We start from the raw sequence: 24,150 nt of genomic DNA on the forward strand, positions 1-24,150 counted from the left end.
GCCTGACAAGTGTGTTGTTCACAAAAAATGACAAAATGGGGAAAAATTAAATTTTCAAGGAAACTTAAAACCAACACCTTTCCTCCATTTCAAATGCATCCTAATGCACAACAAATGCATCAGAATATGTCTAGATGCTGTCAAACCCTAACCCTAACCCTAGCTCGGGCACTTCTAGAAAATTTTCAAAATCCTGGCCTGCTGAAAAAGTGCTACAAAAGTTAGCTAAATGAGTACAAATTGTTTAGAAACATTCTCAATAGCAGTATTTCAGTACTTTAAAGGTATCTGCTTTCAATCTATTTTAATTCTGCATTATTTAGGTTTTTGCAACTTGCTGGTGAAATAGTATATTAAACGAGCATGATTTTTGCCGTTTACTGCTAAGGGTTACATTTACCACTAAAGTTTGGATATACTTCCATTTAGTTTATATTAAACCACATAAAATAAGGGGATTCTGGATGTAGAAAGGCTGTTTTCAAAACATTCAGTGTTGACTTTGTTTGCCTGACAGGTGTGTTGTTCACAAAAAATGACAAAATGGGGAAAAATTAAATTTTCAAGGAAACTTAAAACCAACACCTTTCCTCCATTTCAAATGCATCCTAATGCACAACAAATGCATCAGAATATGTCTAGATGCTGTCAAACCCTAACCCTAACCCTAGCTCGGGCACTTCTAGAAAATTTTCAAAATCCTGGCCTGCTGAAAAAGTGCTACAAAAGTTAGCTAAATGAGTACAAATTGTTCAGAAGCATTCACAATAGCAGTATTTCAGTACTTTAAAGGTATCTGCTTTCAATCTATTTTAATTCTGCATTATTTAGGTTTTTGCAACCTGCTGCTGAAATGGTATGTTAAACGAGCATGATTTTTGCCGTTTACTGCTAAGGGTTACATTTACCACTAAAGTTTGGATATACTTCCATTTAGTTTATATTAAACCACATAAAATAAGGGGATTCTGGATGTAGAAAGGCTGTTTTCAAGACATTCAGTGTTGACTTTGTTTGCCTGACAGGTGTGTTGTTCACAAAATATGACAAAATGGGGAAAAATTAAATTTTCAAGGAAACTTAAAACCAACACCTTTCCTGCATTTCAAATGCATCCTAATGCACAACAAATGCATCAGAATATGTCTAGGTGCTGTCAAACCCTAACCCTAACCCTAGCTCGGGCACTTCTAGAAAATTTTCAAAATCCTGGCCTGCTGAAAAAGTGCTACAAAAGTTAGCTAAATGAGTACAAATTGTTCAGAAACATTCACACTAGCAGTATTTCAGTACTTTAAAGGTATCTGCTTTCAATCTTTTTTAATTCTGCATTATCTAGGTTTTTGCAACTTGCTGCTGAAATGGTATGTTAAACGAGCATGATTTTTGCCGTTTACTGCTAAGGGTTACATTTACCACTAAAGTTTGGATATACTTCCATTTAGTTTATATTAAACCACATAAAATAAGGGGATTCTGGATGTAGAAAGGCTGTTTTCAAAACATTCAGTGTTGACTTTGTTTGCCTGACAGGTGTGTTGTTCACAAAAAATGACAAAATGGGGAAAAATTAAATTTTCAAGGAAACTTAAAACCAACACCTTTCCTGCATTTCAAATGCATCCTAATGCACAACAAATGCATCAGAATATGTCTAGGTGCTGTCAAACCCTAACCCTAACCCTAGCTCGGGCACTTCTAGAAAATTTTCAAAATCCTGGCCTGCTGAAAAAGTGCTACAAAAGTTAGCTAAATGAGTACAAATTGTTCAGAAACATTCACAATAGCAGTATTTCAGTACTTTAAAGGTATCTGCTTTCAATCTATTTTAATTCTGCATTATTTAGGTTTTTGCAACCTGCTGCTGAAATGGTATGTTAAACGAGCATGATTTTTGCCGTTTACTGCTAAGGGTTACATTTACCACTAAAGTTTGGATATACTTCCATTTAGTTTATATTAAACCACATAAAATAAGGGGATTCTGGATGTAGAAAGGCTGTTTTCAAAACATTCAGTGTTGACTTTGTTTGCCTGACAGGTGTGTTGTTCACAAAAAATGACAAAATGGGTAAAAATTAAATTTTCAAGGAAACTTAAAACCAACACCTTTCCTCCATTTCAAATGCATCCTAATGCACAACAAATGCATCAGAATATGTCTAGATGCTGTCAAACCCTAACCCTAACCCTAGCTCGGGCACTTCTAGAAAATTTTCAAAATCCTGGCCTGCTGAAAAAGTGCTACAAAAGTTAGCTAAATGAGTACAAATTGTTTAGAAACATTCACAATAGCAGTATTTCAGTACTTTAAAGGTATCTGCTTTCAATCTATTTTAATTCTGCATTATTTAGGTTTTTGCAACCTGCTGCTGAAATGGTATGTTAAAAGAGCATGATTTTTGCCGTTTACTGCTAAGGGTTACATTTACCACTAAAGTTTGGATATACTTCCATTTAGTTTATATTAAACCACATAAAATAAGGGGATTCAGGATGTAGAAAGGCTGTTTTCAAAACATTCAGTGTTTACTTTGTTTGCCTGACAGGTGTGTTGTTCACAAAATATGACAAAATGGGGAAAAATTAAATTTTCACGGAAACTTAAAACCAACACCTTTCCTGCATTTCAAATGCATCCTAATGCACAACAAATGCATCAGAATATGTCTAGGTGCTGTCAAACCCTAACCCTAACCCTAGCTCGGGCACTTCTAGAAAATTTTCAAAATCCTGGCCTGCTGAAAAAGTGCTACAAAAGTTAGCTAAATGAGTACAAATATTTCAGAAACATTCACACTAGCAGTATTTCAGTACTTTAAAGGTATCTGCTTTCAATCTTTTTTAATTCTGCATTATCTAGGTTTTTGCAACTTGCTGGTGAAATAGTATATTAAATGAGCATGAATTTTGACGTTTACAGCTTAGGATTACATTTACCACTAAAGTTTGGATATACTTCCATTTAGTTTATATTAAACCACATAAAATAAGGGGATTCAGGATGTAGAAAGGCTGTTTTCAAAACATTCAGTGTTGACTTTGTTTGCCTGACAGGTGTGTTGTTCACAAAATATGACAAAATGGGGAAAAATTAAATTTTCAAGGAAACTTAAAACCAACACCTTTCCTGCATTTCAAATGCATCCTAATGCACAACAAATGCATCAGAATATGTCTAGGTGCTGTCAAACCCTAACCCTAACCCTAGCTCGGGCACTTCTAGAAAATTTTCAAAATCCTGGCCTGCTGAAAAAGTGCTACAAAATTTAGCTAAATGAGTACAAATTGTTCAGAAACATTCACACTAGCAGTATTTCAGTACTTTAAAGGTATCTGCTTTCAATCTTTTTTAATTCTGCATTATCTAGGTTTTTGCAACTTGCTGGTGAAATAGTATATTAAATGAGCATGATTTTTGACGTTTACAGCTTAGGATTACATTTACCGCTAAAGTTTGGATATACTTTCCATTTAGTTTATAATAAACCACATAAAATAAGGGGATTCAGGATGTAGAAAGGCTGTTTTCAAAACATTCAGTGTTGACTTTGTTTGCCTGACAGGTGTGTTGTTCACAAAAAATGACAAAATGGGGAAAAATTAAATTTTCAAGGAAACTTAAAACCAACACCTTTCCTGCATTTCAAATGCATCCTAATGCACAACAAATGCATCAGAATATCTCTAGGTGCTGTCAAACCCTAACCCTAACCCTAGCTCAGGCACTTCTAGAAGAAATTTCAAAATCCTGGCCTGCTGAAAAAGTGCTACAAAAGTTAGCTAAATGAGTACAAATTGTTCAGAAACATTCACACTAGCAGTATTTCAGTACTTTAAAGGTATCTGCTTTCAATCTTTTTTAATTCTGCATTATCTAGGTTTTTGCATCTTGCTGCTGAAATGGTATGTTAAACGAGCATGATTTTTGCCGTTTACTGCTAAGGGTTACATTTACCACTAAAGTTTGGATATACTTCCATTTAGTTTATATTAAACCACATAAAATAAGGGGATTCTGGATGTAGAAAGGCTGTTTTCAAAACATTCAGTGTTGACTTTGTTTGCCTGACAGGTGTGTTGTTCACAAAAAATGACAAAATGGGGAAAAATTAAATTTTCAAGGAAACTTAAAACCAACACCTTTCCTGCATTTCAAATGCATCCTAATGCACAACAAATGCATCAGAATATGTCTAGGTGCTGTCAAACCCTAACCCTAACCCTAGCTCGGGCACTTCTAGAAGAAATTTCAAAATCCTGGCCTGCTGAAAAAGTGCTACAAAAGTTAGCTAAATGAGTAAAAATTGTTCAGAAACATTCACAGTAGCAGTATTTCAGTACTTTAAATGTATCTGGTTTCAATCTATATTAATTCTGCATTATCTAGGTTTTTGCAACCTGCTGGTGAAATAGTATATTAAATGAGCATGATTTTTGCCATTTACAGCTTAGGATTACATTTACCGCTAAAGTTTGGATATACTTCCATTTAGTTTGGTTTAGACCACATAAAATAAGGGGATTCAGCATGTAGAAAGGCTGTTTTCAAAACATTCAGTGTTGACTGTGTTTGCCTGACAGGTGTGTTGTTCACAAAAAATGACAAAATGGGGAAAAATTAAATTTTCAAGGAAACTTAAAACCAACACCTTTCCTGCATTTCAAATGCATCCTAATGCACAACAAATGCATCAGAATATGTCTAGGTGCTGTCAAACCCTAACCCTAACCCTAGCTCGGGCACTTCTAGAAAATTTTCAAAATCCTGGCCTGCTGAAAAAGTGCTACAAAAGTTAGCTAAATGAGTACAAATTGTTCAGAAACATTCACAATAGCAGTATTTCAGTACTTTAAAGGTATCTGCTTTCAATCTATTTTAATTCTGCATTATTTAGGTTTTTGCAACCTGCTGCTGAAATGGTATGTTAAACGAGCATGATTTTTGCCGTTTACTGCTAAGGGTTACATTTACCACTAAAGTTTGGATATACTTCCATTTAGTTTATATTAAACCACATAAAATAAGGGGATTCTGGATGTAGAAAGGCTGTTTTCAAAACATTCAGTGTTGACTTTGTTTGCCTGACAGGTGTGTTGTTCACAAAAAATGACAAAATGGGGAAAAATTAAATTTTCAAGGAAACTTAAAACCAACACCTTTCCTCCATTTCAAATGCATCCTAATGCACAACAAATGCATCAGAATATGTCTAGATGCTGTCAAACCCTAACCCTAACCCTAGCTCGGGCACTTCTAGAAAATTTTCAAAATCCTGGCCTGCTGAAAAAGTGCTACAAAAGTTAGCTAAATGAGTACAAATTGTTTAGAAACATTCACAATAGCAGTATTTCAGTACTTTAAAGGTATCTGCTTTCAATCTATTTTAATTCTACATTATTTAGGTTTTTGCAACCTGCTGCTGAAATGGTATGTTAAAAGAGCATGATTTTTGCCGTTTACTGCTAAGGGTTACATTTACCACTAAAGTTTGGATATACTTCCATTTAGTTTATATTAAACCACATAAAATAAGGGGATTCAGGATGTAGAAAGGCTGTTTTCAAAACATTCAGTGTTGACTTTGTTTGCCTGACAGGTGTGTTGTTCACAAAATATGACAAAATGGGGAAAAATTAAATTTTCACGGAAACTTAAAACCAACACCTTTCCTGCATTTCAAATGCATCCTAATGCACAACAAATGCATCAGAATATGTCTAGGTGCTGTCAAACCCTAACCCTATCCCTAGCTCGGGCACTTCTAGAAAATTTTCAAAATCCTGGCCTGCTGAAAAAGTGCTACAAAAGTTAGCTAAATGAGTACAAATATTTCAGAAACATTCACACTAGCAGTATTTCAGTACTTTAAAGGTATCTGCTTTCAATCTTTTTTAATTCTGCATTATCTAGGTTTTTGCAACTTGCTGGTGAAATAGTATATTAAATGAGCATGATTTTTGACGTTTACAGCTTAGGATTACATTTACCGCTAAAGTTTGGATATACTTTCCATTTAGTTTATAATAAACCACATAAAATAAGGGGATTCAGGATGTAGAAAGGGTGTTTTCAAAACATTCAGTGTTGACTTTGTTTGCCTGACAGGTGTGTTGTTCACAAAAAATGACAAAATGGGGAAAAATTAAATTTTCAAGGAAACTTAAAACCAACACCTTTCCTGCATTTCAAATGCATCCTAATGCACAACAAATGCATCAGAATATGTCTAGGTGCTGTCAAACCCTAACCCTAACCCTAGCTCGGGCACTTCAATAAAATTTTCAAAATCCTGGCCTGCTGAAAAAGTGCTACAAAAGTTAGCTAAATGAGTACAAATTGTTCAGAAACATTCACACTAGCAGTATTTCAGTACTTTAAAGGTATCTGCTTTCAATCTATTTTAATTCTGCATTATTTAGGTTTTTGCAACCTGCTGCTGAAATGGTATGTTAAACGAGCATGATTTTTGCCGTTTACTGCTAAGGGTTACATTTACCACTAAAGTTTGGATATACTTCCATTTAGTTTATATTAAACCACATAAAATAAGGGGATTCAGGATGTAGAAAGGCTGTTTTCAAAACATTCAGTGTTGACTTTGTTTGCCTGACAGGTGTGTTGTTCTCAAAAAATGACAATATGGGGAAAAATTAAATTTTCAAGGAAACTTAAAACCAACACCTTTCCTGCATTTCAAATGCATCCTAATGCACAACAAATGCATCAGAATATGTCTAGGTGCTGTCAAACCCTAACCCTAACCCTAGCTCGGGCACTTCTAGAAGAAATTTCAAAATCCTGGCCTGCTGAAAAAGTGCTACAAAAGTTAGCTAAATGAGTAAAAATTGTTCAGAAACATTCACAGTAGCAGTATTTCAGTACTTTAAATGTATCTGGTTTCAATCTATTTTAATTCTGCATTATCTAGGTTTTTGCAACCTGCTGGTGAAATAGTAAATTAAATGAGCATGATTTTTGCCATTTACAGCTTAGGATTACATTTACCGCTAAAGTTTGGATATACTTCCATTTAGTTTGGTTTAGACCACATAAAATAAGGGGATTCAGCATGTAGAAAGGCTGTTTTCAAAACATTCAGTGTTGACTGTGTTTGCCTGACAGGTGTGTTGTTCACAAAAAATGACAAAATGGGGAAAAATTAAATTTTCAAGGAAACTTAAAACCAACACCTTTCCTGCATTTCAAATGCATCCTAATGCACAACAAATGCATCAGAATATGTCTAGGTGCTGTCAAACCCTAACCCTAACCCTAGCTCGGGCACTTCTAGAAAATTTTCAAAATCCTGGCCTGCTGAAAAAGTGCTACAAAAGTTACCTAAATGAGTACAAATTGTTCAGAAACATTCACAATAGCAGTATTTCAGTACTTTAAAGGTATCTGCTTTCAATCTATTTTAATTCTGCATTATTTAGGTTTTTGCAACCTGCTGCTGAAATGGTATGTTAAACGAGCATGATTTTTGCCGTTTACTGCTAAGGGTTACATTTACCACTAAAGTTTGGATATACTTCCATTTAGTTTATATTAAACCACATAAAATAAGGGGATTCTGGATGTAGAAAGGCTGTTTTCAAAACATTCAGTGTTGACTTTGTTTGCCTGACAGGTGTGTTGTTCACAAAAAATGACAAAATGGGGAAAAATTAAATTTTCAAGGAAACTTAAAACCAACACCTTTCCTCCATTTCAAATGCATCCTAATGCACAACAAATGCATCAGAATATGTCTAGATGCTGTCAAACCCTAACCCTAACCCTAGCTCGGGCACTTCTAGAAAATTTTCAAAATCCTGGCCTGCTGAAAAAGTGCTACAAAAGTTAGCTAAATGAGTACAAATTGTTTAGAAACATTCACAATAGCAGTATTTCAGTACTTTAAAGGTATCTGCTTTCAATCTATTTTAATTCTGCATTATTTAGGTTTTTGAGACCTGCTGCTGAAATGGTATGTTAAACGAGCATGATTTTTGCCATTTACTGCTAAGGGTTACATTTACCACTAAAGTTTGGATATACTTCCATTTAGTTTATATTAAACCACATAAAATAAGGGGATTCTGGATGTAGAAAGGCTGTTTTCAAAACATTCAGTGTTGACTTTGTTTGCCTGACAGGTGTGTTGTTCACAAAAAATGACAAAATGGGGAAAAATTAAATTTTCAAGGAAACTTAAAACCAACACCTTTCCTGCATTTCAAATGCATCCTAATGCACAACAAATGCATCAGAATATGTCTAGGTGCTGTCAAACCCTAACCCTAACCCTAGCTCGGGCACTTCTAGAAGAAATTTCAAAATCCTGGCCTGCTGAAAAAGTGCTACAAAAGTTAGCTAAATGAGTAAAAATTGTTCAGAAACATTCACAGTAGCAGTATTTCAGTACTTTAAATGTATCTGGTTTCAATCTATTTTAATTCTGCATTATCTAGGTTTTTACAACCTGCTGGTGAAATAGTATATTAAATGAGCATGATTTTTGCCATTTACAGCTTAGGATTACATTTACCGCTAAAGTTTGGATATACTTCCATTTAGTTTGGTTTAGACCACATAAAATAAGGGGATTCAGCATGTAGAAAGGCTGTTTTCAAAACATTCAGTGTTGACTGTGTTTGCCTGACAGGTGTGTTGTTCACAAAAAATGACAAAATGGGGAAAAATTAAATTTTCAAGGAAACTTAAAACCAACACCTTTCCTGCATTTCAAATGCATCCTAATGCACAACAAATGCATCAGAATATGTCTAGGTGCTGTCAAACCCTAACCCTAACCCTAGCTCGGGCACTTCTAGAAAATTTTCAAAATCCTGGCCTGCTGAAAAAGTGCTACAAAAGTTAGCTAAATGAGTACAAATTGTTCAGAAACATTCACAATAGCAGTATTTCAGTACTTTAAAGGTATCTGCTTTCAATCTATTTTAATTCTGCATTATTTAGGTTTTTGCAACCTGCTGCTGAAATGGTATGTTAAACGAGCATGATTTTTGCCGTTTACTGCTAAGGGTTACATTTACCACTAAAGTTTGGATATACTTCCATTTAGTTTATATTAAACCACATAAAATAAGGGGATTCTGGATGTAGAAAGGCTGTTTTCAAAACATTCAGTGTTGACTTTGTTTGCCTGACAGGTGTGTTGTTCACAAAAAATGACAAAATGGGTAAAAATTAAATTTTCAAGGAAACTTAAAACCAACACCTTTCCTCCATTTCAAATGCATCCTAATGCACAACAAATGCATCAGAATATGTCTAGATGCTGTCAAACCCTAACCCTAACCCTAGCTCGGGCACTTCTAGAAAATTTTCAAAATCCTGGCCTGCTGAAAAAGTGCTACAAAAGTTAGCTAAATGAGTACAAATTGTTTAGAAACATTCACAATAGCAGTATTTCAGTACTTTAAAGGTATCTGCTTTCAATCTATTTTAATTCTGCATTATTTAGGTTTTTGCAACCTGCTGCTGAAATGGTATGTTAAAAGAGCATGATTTTTGCCGTTTACTGCTAAGGGTTACATTTACCACTAAAGTTTGGATATACTTCCATTTAGTTTATATTAAACCACATAAAATAAGGGGATTCAGGATGTAGAAAGGCTGTTTTCAAAACATTCAGTGTTTACTTTGTTTGCCTGACAGGTGTGTTGTTCACAAAATATGACAAAATGGGGAAAAATTAAATTTTCACGGAAACTTAAAACCAACACCTTTCCTGCATTTCAAATGCATCCTAATGCACAACAAATGCATCAGAATATGTCTAGGTGCTGTCAAACCCTAACCCTAACCCTAGCTCGGGCACTTCTAGAAAATTTTCAAAATCCTGGCCTGCTGAAAAAGTGCTACAAAAGTTAGCTAAATGAGTACAAATATTTCAGAAACATTCACACTAGCAGTATTTCAGTACTTTAAAGGTATCTGCTTTCAATCTTTTTTAATTCTGCATTATCTAGGTTTTTGCAACTTGCTGGTGAAATAGTATATTAAATGAGCATGAATTTTGACGTTTACAGCTTAGGATTACATTTACCACTAAAGTTTGGATATACTTCCATTTAGTTTATATTAAACCACATAAAATAAGGGGATTCAGGATGTAGAAAGGCTGTTTTCAAAACATTCAGTGTTGACTTTGTTTGCCTGACAGGTGTGTTGTTCACAAAATATGACAAAATGGGGAAAAATTAAATTTTCAAGGAAACTTAAAACCAACACCTTTCCTGCATTTCAAATGCATCCTAATGCACAACAAATGCATCAGAATATGTCTAGGTGCTGTCAAACCCTAACCCTAACCCTAGCTCGGGCACTTCTAGAAAATTTTCAAAATCCTGGCCTGCTGAAAAAGTGCTACAAAATTTAGCTAAATGAGTACAAATTGTTCAGAAACATTCACACTAGCAGTATTTCAGTACTTTAAAGGTATCTGCTTTCAATCTTTTTTAATTCTGCATTATCTAGGTTTTTGCAACTTGCTGGTGAAATAGTATATTAAATGAGCATGATTTTTGACGTTTACAGCTTAGGATTACATTTACCGCTAAAGTTTGGATATACTTTCCATTTAGTTTATAATAAACCACATAAAATAAGGGGATTCAGGATGTAGAAAGGCTGTTTTCAAAACATTCAGTGTTGACTTTGTTTGCCTGACAGGTGTGTTGTTCACAAAAAATGACAAAATGGGGAAAAATTAAATTTTCAAGGAAACTTAAAACCAACACCTTTCCTGCATTTCAAATGCATCCTAATGCACAACAAATGCATCAGAATATGTCTAGGTGCTGTCAAACCCTAACCCTAACCCTAGCTCAGGCACTTCTAGAAGAAATTTCAAAATCCTGGCCTGCTGAAAAAGTGCTACAAAAGTTAGCTAAATGAGTACAAATTGTTCAGAAACATTCACACTAGCAGTATTTCAGTACTTTAAAGGTATCTGCTTTCAATCTTTTTTAATTCTGCATTATCTAGGTTTTTGCATCTTGCTGCTGAAATGGTATGTTAAACGAGCATGATTTTTGCCGTTTACTGCTAAGGGTTACATTTACCACTAAAGTTTGGATATACTTCCATTTAGTTTATATTAAACCACATAAAATAAGGGGATTCTGGATGTAGAAAGGCTGTTTTCAAAACATTCAGTGTTGACTTTGTTTGCCTGACAGGTGTGTTGTTCACAAAAAATGACAAAATGGGGAAAAATTAAATTTTCAAGGAAACTTAAAACCAACACCTTTCCTGCATTTCAAATGCATCCTAATGCACAACAAATGCATCAGAATATGTCTAGGTGCTGTCAAACCCTAACCCTAACCCTAGCTCGGGCACTTCTAGAAGAAATTTCAAAATCCTGGCCTGCTGAAAAAGTGCTACAAAAGTTAGCTAAATGAGTAAAAATTGTTCAGAAACATTCACAGTAGCAGTATTTCAGTACTTTAAATGTATCTGGTTTCAATCTATATTAATTCTGCATTATCTAGGTTTTTGCAACCTGCTGGTGAAATAGTATATTAAATGAGCATGATTTTTGCCATTTACAGCTTAGGATTACATTTACCGCTAAAGTTTGGATATACTTCCATTTAGTTTGGTTTAGACCACATAAAATAAGGGGATTCAGCATGTAGAAAGGCTGTTTTCAAAACATTCAGTGTTGACTGTGTTTGCCTGACAGGTGTGTTGTTCACAAAAAATGACAAAATGGGGAAAAATTAAATTTTCAAGGAAACTTAAAACCAACACCTTTCCTGCATTTCAAATGCATCCTAATGCACAACAAATGCATCAGAATATGTCTAGGTGCTGTCAAACCCTAACCCTAACCCTAGCTCGGGCACTTCTAGAAAATTTTCAAAATCCTGGCCTGCTGAAAAAGTGCTACAAAAGTTAGCTAAATGAGTACAAATTGTTCAGAAACATTCACAATAGCAGTATTTCAGTACTTTAAAGGTATCTGCTTTCAATCTATTTTAATTCTGCATTATTTAGGTTTTTGCAACCTGCTGCTGAAATGGTATGTTAAACGAGCATGATTTTTGCCGTTTACTGCTAAGGGTTACATTTACCACTAAAGTTTGGATATACTTCCATTTAGTTTATATTAAACCACATAAAATAAGGGGATTCTGGATGTAGAAAGGCTGTTTTCAAAACATTCAGTGTTGACTTTGTTTGCCTGACAGGTGTGTTGTTCACAAAAAATGACAAAATGGGGAAAAATTAAATTTTCAAGGAAACTTAAAACCAACACCTTTCCTCCATTTCAAATGCATCCTAATGCACAACAAATGCATCAGAATATGTCTAGATGCTGTCAAACCCTAACCCTAACCCTAGCTCGGGCACTTCTAGAAAATTTTCAAAATCCTGGCCTGCTGAAAAAGTGCTACAAAAGTTAGCTAAATGAGTACAAATTGTTTAGAAACATTCACAATAGCAGTATTTCAGTACTTTAAAGGTATCTGCTTTCAATCTATTTTAATTCTACATTATTTAGGTTTTTGCAACCTGCTGCTGAAATGGTATGTTAAAAGAGCATGATTTTTGCCGTTTACTGCTAAGGGTTACATTTACCACTAAAGTTTGGATATACTTCCATTTAGTTTATATTAAACCACATAAAATAAGGGGATTCAGGATGTAGAAAGGCTGTTTTCAAAACATTCAGTGTTGACTTTGTTTGCCTGACAGGTGTGTTGTTCACAAAATATGACAAAATGGGGAAAAATTAAATTTTCACGGAAACTTAAAACCAACACCTTTCCTGCATTTCAAATGCATCCTAATGCACAACAAATGCATCAGAATATGTCTAGGTGCTGTCAAACCCTAACCCTATCCCTAGCTCGGGCACTTCTAGAAAATTTTCAAAATCCTGGCCTGCTGAAAAAGTGCTACAAAAGTTAGCTAAATGAGTACAAATATTTCAGAAACATTCACACTAGCAGTATTTCAGTACTTTAAAGGTATCTGCTTTCAATCTTTTTTAATTCTGCATTATCTAGGTTTTTGCAACTTGCTGGTGAAATAGTATATTAAATGAGCATGATTTTTGACGTTTACAGCTTAGGATTACATTTACCGCTAAAGTTTGGATATACTTTCCATTTAGTTTATAATAAACCACATAAAATAAGGGGATTCAGGATGTAGAAAGGGTGTTTTCAAAACATTCAGTGTTGACTTTGTTTGCCTGACAGGTGTGTTGTTCACAAAAAATGACAAAATGGGGAAAAATTAAATTTTCAAGGAAACTTAAAACCAACACCTTTCCTGCATTTCAAATGCATCCTAATGCACAACAAATGCATCAGAATATGTCTAGGTGCTGTCAAACCCTAACCCTAACCCTAGCTCGGGCACTTCAATAAAATTTTCAAAATCCTGGCCTGCTGAAAAAGTGCTACAAAAGTTAGCTAAATGAGTACAAATTGTTCAGAAACATTCACACTAGCAGTATTTCAGTACTTTAAAGGTATCTGCTTTCAATCTATTTTAATTCTGCATTATTTAGGTTTTTGCAACCTGCTGCTGAAATGGTATGTTAAACGAGCATGATTTTTGCCGTTTACTGCTAAGGGTTACATTTACCACTAAAGTTTGGATATACTTCCATTTAGTTTATATTAAACCACATAAAATAAGGGGATTCAGGATGTAGAAAGGCTGTTTTCAAAACATTCAGTGTTGACTTTGTTTGCCTGACAGGTGTGTTGTTCTCAAAAAATGACAATATGGGGAAAAATTAAATTTTCAAGGAAACTTAAAACCAACACCTTTCCTGCATTTCAAATGCATCCTAATGCACAACAAATGCATCAGAATATGTCTAGGTGCTGTCAAACCCTAACCCTAACCCTAGCTCGGGCACTTCTAGAAGAAATTTCAAAATCCTGGCCTGCTGAAAAAGTGCTACAAAAGTTAGCTAAATGAGTAAAAATTGTTCAGAAACATTCACAGTAGCAGTATTTCAGTACTTTAAATGTATCTGGTTTCAATCTATTTTAATTCTGCATTATCTAGGTTTTTGCAACCTGCTGGTGAAATAGTAAATTAAATGAGCATGATTTTTGCCATTTACAGCTTAGGATTACATTTACCGCTAAAGTTTGGATATACTTCCATTTAGTTTGGTTTAGACCACATAAAATAAGGGGATTCAGCATGTAGAAAGGCTGTTTTCAAAACATTCAGTGTTGACTGTGTTTGCCTGACAGGTGTGTTGTTCACAAAAAATGACAAAATGGGGAAAAATTAAATTTTCAAGGAAACTTAAAACCAACACCTTTCCTGCATTTCAAATGCATCCTAATGCACAACAAATGCATCAGAATATGTCTAGGTGCTGTCAAACCCTAACCCTAACCCTAGCTCGGGCACTTCTAGAAAATTTTCAAAATCCTGGCCTGCTGAAAAAGTGCTACAAAAGTTACCTAAATGAGTACAAATTGTTCAGAAACATTCACAATAGCAGTATTTCAGTACTTTAAAGGTATCTGCTTTCAATCTATTTTAATTCTGCATTATTTAGGTTTTTGCAACCTGCTGCTGAAATGGTATGTTAAACGAGCATGATTTTTGCCGTTTACTGCTAAGGGTTACATTTACCACTAAAGTTTGGATATACTTCCATTTAGTTTATATTAAACCACATAAAATAAGGGGATTCTGGATGTAGAAAGGCTGTTTTCAAAACATTCAGTGTTGACTTTGTTTGCCTGACAGGTGTGTTGTTCACAAAAAATGACAAAATGGGGAAAAATTAAATTTTCAAGGAAACTTAAAACCAACACCTTTCCTCCATTTCAAATGCATCCTAATGCACAACAAATGCATCAGAATATGTCTAGATGCTGTCAAACCCTAACCCTAACCCTAGCTCGGGCACTTCTAGAAAATTTTCAAAATCCTGGCCTGCTGAAAAAGTGCTACAAAAGTTAGCTAAATGAGTACAAATTGTTTAGAAACATTCACAATAGCAGTATTTCAGTACTTTAAAGGTATCTGCTTTCAATCTATTTTAATTCTGCATTATTTAGGTTTTTGAGACCTGCTGCTGAAATGGTATGTTAAACGAGCATGATTTTTGCCATTTACTGCTAAGGGTTACATTTACCACTAAAGTTTGGATATACTTCCATTTAGTTTATATTAAACCACATAAAATAAGGGGATTCTGGATGTAGAAAGGCTGTTTTCAAAACATTCAGTGTTGACTTTGTTTGCCTGACAGGTGTGTTGTTCACAAAAAATGACAAAATGGGGAAAAATTAAATTTTCAAGGAAACTTAAAACCAACACCTTTCCTGCATTTCAAATGCATCCTAATGCACAACAAATGCATCAGAATATGTCTAGGTGCTGTCAAACCCTAACCCTAACCCTAGCTCGGGCACTTCTAGAAGAAATTTCAAAATCCTGGCCTGCTGAAAAAGTGCTACAAAAGTTAGCTAAATGAGTAAAAATTGTTCAGAAACATTCACAGTAGCAGTATTTCAGTACTTTAAATGTATCTGGTTTCAATCTATTTTAATTCTGCATTATCTAGGTTTTTACAACCTGCTGGTGAAATAGTATATTAAATGAGCATGATTTTTGCCATTTACAGCTTAGGATTACATTTACCGCTAAAGTTTGGATATACTTCCATTTAGTTTGGTTTAGACCACATAAAATAAGGGGATTCAGCATGTAGAAAGGCTGTTTTCAAAACATTCAGTGTTGACTGTGTTTGCCTGACAGGTGTGTTGTTCACAAAAAATGACAAAATGGGGAAAAATTAAATTTTCAAGGAAACTTAAAACCAACACCTTTCCTGCATTTCAAATGCATCCTAATGCACAACAAATGCATCAGAATATGTCTAGGTGCTGTCAAACCCTAACCCTAACCCTAGCTCGGGCACTTCTAGAAAATTTTCAAAATCCTGGCCTGCTGAAAAAGTGCTACAAAAGTTAGCTAAATGAGTACAAATTGTTCAGAAACATTCACAATAGCAGTATTTCAGTACTTTAAAGGTATCTGCTTTCAATCTATTTTAATTCTGCATTATTTAGGTTTTTGCAACCTGCTGCTGAAATGGTATGTTAAACGAGCATGATTTTTGCCGTTTACTGCTAAGGGTTACATTTACCACTAAAGTTTGGATATACTTCCATTTAGTTTATATTAAACCACATAAAATAAGGGGATTCTGGATGTAGAAAGGCTGTTTTCAAAACATTCAGTGTTGACTTTGTTTGCCTGACAGGTGTGTTGTTCACAAAAAATGACAAAATGGGGAAAAATTAAATTTTCAAGGAAACTTAAAACCAACACCTTTCCTCCATTTCAAATGCATCCTAATGCACAACAAATGCATCAGAATATGTCTAGATGCTGTCAAACCCTAACCCTAACCCTAGCTCGGGCACTTCTAGAAAATTTTCAAAATCCTGGCCTGCTGAAAAAGTGCTACAAAAGTTAGCTAAATGAGTACAAATTGTTTAGAAACATTCACAATAGCAGTATTTCAGTACTTTAAAGGTATCTGCTTTCAATCTATTTTAATTCTGCATTATTTAGGTTTTTGCAACCTGCTGCTGAAATGGTATGTTAAAAGAGCATGATTTTTGCCGTTTACTGCTAAGGGTTACATTTACCACTAAAGTTTGGATATACTTCCATTTAGTTTATATTAAACCACATAAAATAAGGGGATTCAGGATGTAGAAAGGCTGTTTTCAAAACATTCAGTGTTGACTTTGTTTGCCTGACAAGTGTGTTGTTCACAAAATATGACAAAATGGGGAAAAATTAAATTTTCACGGAAACTTAAAACCAACACCTTTCCTGCATTTCAAATGCATCCTAATGCACAACAAATGCATCAGAATATGTCTAGGTGCTGTCAAACCCTAACCCTATCCCTAGCTCGGGCACTTCTAGAAAATTTTCAAAATCCTGGCCTGCTGAAAAAGTGCTACAAAAGTTAGCTAAATGAGTACAAATATTTCAGAAACATTCACACTAGCAGTATATCAGTACTTTAAAGGTATCTGCTTTCAATCTTTTTTAATTCTGCATTATCTAGGTTTTTGCAACTTGCTGGTGAAATAGTATATTAAATGAGCATGATTTTTGACGTTTACAGCTTAGGATTATATTTACCACTAAAGTTTGGATATACTTCCATTTAGTTTATATTAAACCACATAAAATAAGGGGATTCAGGATGTAGAAAGGCTGTTTTCAAAACATTCAGTGTTGACTTTGTTTGCCTGACAGGTGTGTTGTTCACAAAATATGACAAAATGGGGAAAAATTAAATTTTCAAGGAAACTTAAAACCAACACCTTTCCTGCATTTCAAATGCATCCTAATGCACAACAAATGCATCAGAATATGTCTAGGTGCTGTCAAACCCTAACCCTAACCCTAGCTCGGGCACTTCTAGAAAATTTTCAAAATCCTGGCCTGCTGAAAAAGTGCTACAAAATTTAGCTAAATGAGTACAAATTGTTCAGAAACATTCACACTAGCAGTATTTCAGTACTTTAAAGGTATCTGCTTTCAATCTTTTTTAATTCTGCATTATCTAGGTTTTTGCAACTTGCTGGTGAAATAGTATATTAAATGAGCATGATTTTTGACGTTTACAGCTTAGGATTACATTTACCGCTAAAGTTTGGATATACTTTCCATTTAGTTTATAATAAACCACATAAAATAAGGGGATTCAGGATGTAGAAAGGCTGTTTTCAAAACATTCAGTGTTGACTTTGTTTGCCTGACAGGTGTGTTGTTCACAAAAAATGACAAAATGGGGAAAAATTAAATTTTCAAGGAAACTTAAAACCAACACCTTTCCTGCATTTCAAATGCATCCTAATGCACAACAAATGCATCAGAATATGTCTAGGTGCTGTCAAACCCTAACCCTAACCCTAGCTCGGGCACTTCAATAAAATTTTCAAAATCCTGGCCTGCTGAAAAAGTGCTACAAAAGTTAGCTAAATGAGTACAAATTGTTCAGAAACATTCACACTAGCAGTATTTCAGTACTTTAAAGGTATCTGCTTTCAATCTATTTTAATTCTGCATTATTTAGGTTTTTGCAACCTGCTGCTGAAATGGTATGTTAAACGAGCATGATTTTTGCCGTTTACTGCTAAGGGTTACATTTACCACTAAAGTTTGGATATACTTCCATTTAGTTTATATTAAACCACATAAAATAAGGGGATTCAGGATGTAGAAAGGCTGTTTTCAAAACATTCAGTGTTGACTTTGTTTGCCTGACAGGTGTGTTGTTCTCAAAAAATGACAATATGGGGAAAAATTAAATTTTCAAGGAAACTTAAAACCAACACCTTTCCTGCATTTCAAATGCATCCTAATGCACAACAAATGCATCAGAATATGTCTAGGTGCTGTCAAACCCTAACCCTAACCCTAGCTCGGGCACTTCTAGAAGAAATTTCAAAATCCTGGCCTGCTGAAAAAGTGCTACAAAAGTTAGCTAAATGAGTAAAAATTGTTCAGAAACATTCACAGTAGCAGTATTTCAGTACTTTAAATGTATCTGGTTTCAATCTATTTTAATTCTGCATTATCTAGGTTTTTGCAACCTGCTGGTGAAATAGTAAATTAAATGAGCATGATTTTTGCCATTTACAGCTTAGGATTACATTTACCGCTAAAGTTTGGATATACTTCCATTTAGTTTGGTTTAGACCACATAAAATAAGGGGATTCAGCATGTAGAAAGGCTGTTTTCAAAACATTCAGTGTTGACTGTGTTTGCCTGACAGGTGTGTTGTTCACAAAAAATGACAAAATGGGGAAAAATTAAATTTTCAAGGAAACTTAAAACCAACACCTTTCCTGCATTTCAAATGCATCCTAATGCACAACAAATGCATCAGAATATGTCTAGGTGCTGTCAAACCCTAACCCTAACCCTAGCTCGGGCACTTCTAGAAAATTTTCAAAATCCTGGCCTGCTGAAAAAGTGCTACAAAAGTTAGCTAAATGAGTACAAATTGTTCAGAAACATTCACAATAGCAGTATTTCAGTACTTTAAAGGTATCTGCTTTCAATCTATTTTAATTCTGCATTATTTAGGTTTTTGCAACCTGCTGCTGAAATGGTATGTTAAACGAGCATGATTTTTGCCGTTTACTGCTAAGGGTTACATTTACCACTAAAGTTTGGATATACTTCCATTTAGTTTATATTAAACCACATAAAATAAGGGGATTCTGGATGTAGAAAGGCTGTTTTCAAAACATTCAGTGTTGACTTTGTTTGCCTGACAGGTGTGTTGTTCACAAAAAATGACAAAATGGGGAAAAATTAAATTTTCAAGGAAACTTAAAACCAACACCTTTCCTCCATTTCAAATGCATCCTAATGCACAACAAATGCATCAGAATATGTCTAGATGCTGTCAAACCCTAACCCTAACCCTAGCTCGGGCACTTCTAGAAAATTTTCAAAATCCTGGCCTGCTGAAAAAGTGCTACAAAAGTTAGCTAAATGAGTACAAATTGTTTAGAAACATTCACAATAGCAGTATTTCAGTACTTTAAAGGTATCTGCTTTCAATCTATTTTAATTCTGCATTATTTAGGTTTTTGAGACCTGCTGCTGAAATGGTATATTAAACGAGCATGATTTTTGCCGTTTACTGCTAAGGGTTACATTTACCACTAAAGTTTGGATATACTTCCATTTAGTTTATATTAAACCACATAAAATAAGGGGATTCTGGATGTAGAAAGGCTGTTTTCAAAACATTCAGTGTTGACTTTGTTTGCCTGACAAGTGTGTTGTTCACAAAAAATGACAAAATGGGGAAAAATTAAATTTTCAAGGAAACTTAAAACCAACACCTTTCCTCCATTTCAAATGCATCCTAATGCACAACAAATGCATCAGAATATGTCTAGATGCTGTCAAACCCTAACCCTAACCCTAGCTCGGGCACTTCTAGAAAATTTTCAAAATCCTGGCCTGCTGAAAAAGTGCTACAAAAGTTAGCTAAATGAGTACAAATTGTTTAGAAACATTCACAATAGCAGTATTTCAGTACTTTAAAGGTATCTGCTTTCAATCTATTTTAATTCTGCATTATTTAGGTTTTTGAGACCTGCTGCTGAAATGGTATGTTAAACGAGCATGATTTTTGCCGTTTACTGCTAAGGGTTACATTTACCACTAAAGTTTGGATATACTTCCATTTAGTTTATATTAAACCACATAAAATAAGGGGATTCTGGATGTAGAAAGGCTGTTTTCAAAACATTCAGTGTTGACTTTGTTTGCCTGACAGGTGTGTTGTTCACAAAAAATGACACAATGGGGAAAAATTAAATTTTCAAGGAAACTTAAAACCAACACCTTTCCTCCATTTCAAATGCATCCTAATGCACAACAAATGCATCAGAATATGTCTAGATGCTGTCAAACCCTAACCCTAACCCTAGCTCGGGCACTTCTAGAAAATTTTCAAAATCCTGGCCTGCTGAAAAAGTGCTACAAAAGTTAGCTAAATGAGTACAAATTGTTTAGAAACATTCACAATAGCAGTATTTCAGTACTTTAAAGGTATCTGCTTTCAATCTATTTTAATTCTGCATTATTTAGGTTTTTGAGACCTGCTGCTGAAATGGTATGTTAAACGAGCATGATTTTTGCCGTTTACTGCTAAGGGTTACATTTACCACTAAAGTTTGGATATACTTCCATTTAGTTTATATTAAACCACATAAAATAAGGGGATTCTGGATGTAGAAAGGCTGTTTTCAAAACATTCAGTGTTGACTTTGTTTGCCTGACAGGTGTGTTGTTCACAAAAAATGACAAAATGGGGAAAAATTAAATTTTCAAGGAAACTTAAAACCAACACCTTTCCTCTATTTCAAATGCATCCTAATGCACAACAAATGCATCAGAATATGTCTAGATGCTGTCAAACCCTAACCCTAACCCTAGCTCGGGCACTTCTAGAAAATTTTCAAAATCCTGGCCTGCTGAAAAAGTGCTACAAAAGTTAGCTAAATGAGTACAAATTGTTTAGAAACATTCTCAATAGCAGTATTTCAGTACTTTAAAGGTATCTGCTTTCAATCTATTTTAATTCTGCATTATTTAGGTTTTTGCAACTTGCTGGTGAAATAGTATATTAAACGAGCATGATTTTTGCCGTTTACTGCTAAGGGTTACATTTACCACTAAAGTTTGGATATACTTCCATTTAGTTTATATTAAACCACATAAAATAAGGGGATTCTGGATGTAGAAAGGCTGTTTTCAAAACATTCAGTGTTGACTTTGTTTGCCTGACAGGTGTGTTGTTCACAAAAAATGACAAAATGGGGAAAAATTAAATTTTCAAGGAAACTTAAAACCAACACCTTTCCTCCATTTCAAATGCATCCTAATGCACAACAAATGCATCAGAATATGTCTAGATGCTGTCAAACCCTAACCCTAACCCTAGCTCGGGCACTTCTAGAAAATTTTCAAAATCCTGGCCTGCTGAAAAAGTGCTACAAAAGTTAGCTAAATGAGTACAAATTGTTCAGAAGCATTCACAATAGCAGTATTTCAGTACTTTAAAGGTATCTGCTTTCAATCTATTTTAATTCTGCATTATTTAGGTTTTTGCAACCTGCTGCTGAAATGGTATGTTAAACGAGCATGATTTTTGCCGTTTACTGCTAAGGGTTACATTTACCACTAAAGTTTGGATATACTTCCATTTAGTTTATATTAAACCACATAAAATAAGGGGATTCAGGATGTAGAAAGGCTGTTTTCAAAACATTCAGTGTTGACTTTGTTTGCCTGACAGGTGTGTTGTTCTCAAAAAATGACAATATGGGGAAAAATTAAATTTTCAAGGAAACTTAAAACCAACACCTTTCCTGCATTTCAAATGCATCCTAATGCACAACAAATGCATCAGAATATGTCTAGGTGCTGTCAAACCCTAACCCTAACCCTAGCTCGGGCACTTCTAGAAGAAATTTCAAAATCCTGGCCTGCTGAAAAAGTGCTACAAAAGTTAGCTAAATGAGTAAAAATTGTTCAGAAACATTCACAGTAGCAGTATTTCAGTACTTTAAATGTATCTGGTTTCAATCTATTTTAATTCTGCATTATCTAGGTTTTTGCAACCTGCTGGTGAAATAGTAAATTAAATGAGCATGATTTTTGCCATTTACAGCTTAGGATTACATTTACCGCTAAAGTTTGGATATACTTCCATTTAGTTTGGTTTAGACCACATAAAATAAGGGGATTCAGCATGTAGAAAGGCTGTTTTCAAAACATTCAGTGTTGACTGTGTTTGCCTGACAGGTGTGTTGTTCACAAAAAATGACAAAATGGGGAAAAATTAAATTTTCAAGGAAACTTAAAACCAACACCTTTCCTGCATTTCAAATGCATCCTAATGCACAACAAATGCATCAGAATATGTCTAGGTGCTGTCAAACCCTAACCCTAACCCTAGCTCGGGCACTTCTAGAAAATTTTCAAAATCCTGGCCTGCTGAAAAAGTGCTACAAAAGTTAGCTAAATGAGTACAAATTGTTCAGAAACATTCACAATAGCAGTATTTCAGTACTTTAAAGGTATCTGCTTTCAATCTATTTTAATTCTGCATTATTTAGGTTTTTGCAACCTGCTGCTGAAATGGTATGTTAAACGAGCATGATTTTTGCCGTTTACTGCTAAGGGTTACATTTACCACTAAAGTTTGGATATACTTCCATTTAGTTTATATTAAACCACATAAAATAAGGGGATTCTGGATGTAGAAAGGCTGTTTTCAAAACATTCAGTGTTGACTTTGTTTGCCTGACAGGTGTGTTGTTCACAAAAAATGACAAAATGGGGAAAAATTAAATTTTCAAGGAAACTTAAAACCAACACCTTTCCTCCATTTCAAATGCATCCTAATGCACAACAAATGCATCAGAATATGTCTAGATGCTGTCAAACCCTAACCCTAACCCTAGCTCGGGCACTTCTAGAAAATTTTCAAAATCCTGGCCTGCTGAAAAAGTGCTACAAAAGTTAGCTAAATGAGTACAAATTGTTTAGAAACATTCACAATAGCAGTATTTCAGTACTTTAAAGGTATCTGCTTTCAATCTATTTTAATTCTGCATTATTTAGGTTTTTGAGACCTGCTGCTGAAATGGTATATTAAACGAGCATGATTTTTGCCGTTTACTGCTAAGGGTTACATTTACCACTAAAGTTTGGATATACTTCCATTTAGTTTATATTAAACCACATAAAATAAGGGGATTCTGGATGTAGAAAGGCTGTTTTCAAAACATTCAGTGTTGACTTTGTTTGCCTGACAAGTGTGTTGTTCACAAAAAATGACAAAATGGGGAAAAATTAAATTTTCAAGGAAACTTAAAACCAACACCTTTCCTCCATTTCAAATGCATCCTAATGCACAACAAATGCATCAGAATATGTCTAGATGCTGTCAAACCCTAACCCTAACCCTAGCTCGGGCACTTCTAGAAAATTTTCAAAATCCTGGCCTGCTGAAAAAGTGCTACAAAAGTTAGCTAAATGAGTACAAATTGTTTAGAAACATTCACAATAGCAGTATTTCAGTACTTTAAAGGTATCTGCTTTCAATCTATTTTAATTCTGCATTATTTAGGTTTTTGAGACCTGCTGCTGAAATGGTATGTTAAACGAGCATGATTTTTGCCGTTTACTGCTAAGGGTTACATTTACCACTAAAGTTTGGATATACTTCCATTTAGTTTATATTAAACCACATAAAATAAGGGGATTCTGGATGTAGAAAGGCTGTTTTCAAAACATTCAGTGTTGACTTTGTTTGCCTGACAGGTGTGTTGTTCACAAAAAATGACACAATGGGGAAAAATTAAATTTTCAAGGAAACTTAAAACCAACACCTTTCCTCCATTTCAAATGCATCCTAATGCACAACAAATGCATCAGAATATGTCTAGATGCTGTCAAACCCTAACCCTAACCCTAGCTCGGGCACTTCTAGAAAATTTTCAAAATCCTGGCCTGCTGAAAAAGTGCTACAAAAGTTAGCTAAATGAGTACAAATTGTTTAGAAACATTCACA

At 34.5% G+C, this 24,150-nt stretch overlaps 1 protein-coding gene across 1 annotated transcript in view; it reads left to right on the plus strand.

Moving 5' to 3' along the window:
* The window catches only part of brinp2 (BMP/retinoic acid inducible neural specific 2), a 265,854-nt gene that overhangs the window by 193,096 nt on the left and 48,608 nt on the right, over positions 1-24,150 (plus strand). The gene's annotated exons all lie outside the window — the stretch shown is intronic.

The sequence above is a fragment of the Lepisosteus platostomus genome, chromosome 11 (genome assembly GCF_059453375.1).
Source record: "Lepisosteus platostomus isolate fLepPlt1 chromosome 11, fLepPlt1.hap1, whole genome shotgun sequence".
NCBI classification, from domain to species: Eukaryota; Metazoa; Chordata; class Actinopteri; order Semionotiformes; family Lepisosteidae; genus Lepisosteus; species Lepisosteus platostomus.